We start from the raw sequence: 334 nt of genomic DNA, 5'->3' as shown, positions 1-334 counted from the left end.
CTTCTGCAGGCGAAGGGCCACGGGAGGGCGACGAGCAAGCTCGGACAGAGCTGAGCGGGCCTCAGGGTGACCCGCTGGGTCCGGGAGAGGGAAGCCTCACCCGTGACAGCCTGAGTGTGGCGCAGCCTCAACACCGCTGTCCCCATCGGCTATTCCTGCAGCCCTGAGGGGCGCCGGACGGAGCGGTGCCGGCTCTGTGCCCGGCAGCCGCCCGCATCCGCCAGCCCGCAGTGGAAACGCTCCACGCGCACCCGTGGCTGGTGTGGCCGCTCAGTGGGGGTGGGGCCAAGGCCAGGAGGCCGTGTCCAGGGACACCAGCTGGCCACCAAGCCCG

General features: G+C 71.9%; 1 protein-coding gene across 1 annotated transcript in view; it reads left to right on the top strand.

Annotated features, from left to right (window-relative positions):
• ESPNL (espin like) overlaps positions 1-334 on the top strand; it is a gene marked incomplete at its 3' end in the record, with an annotated part of 19,549 nt that overhangs the window by 792 nt on the left and 18,423 nt on the right. The window lies entirely within an intron of this gene.

The sequence above is a fragment of the Pteropus vampyrus genome, unplaced genomic scaffold (assembly GCF_000151845.1).
Source record: "Pteropus vampyrus isolate Shadow unplaced genomic scaffold, Pvam_2.0 Scaffold678, whole genome shotgun sequence".
NCBI lineage: Eukaryota > Metazoa > Chordata > Mammalia > Chiroptera > Pteropodidae > Pteropus > Pteropus vampyrus.
This window is presented reverse-complemented; position numbering and strand designations above follow the sequence as displayed.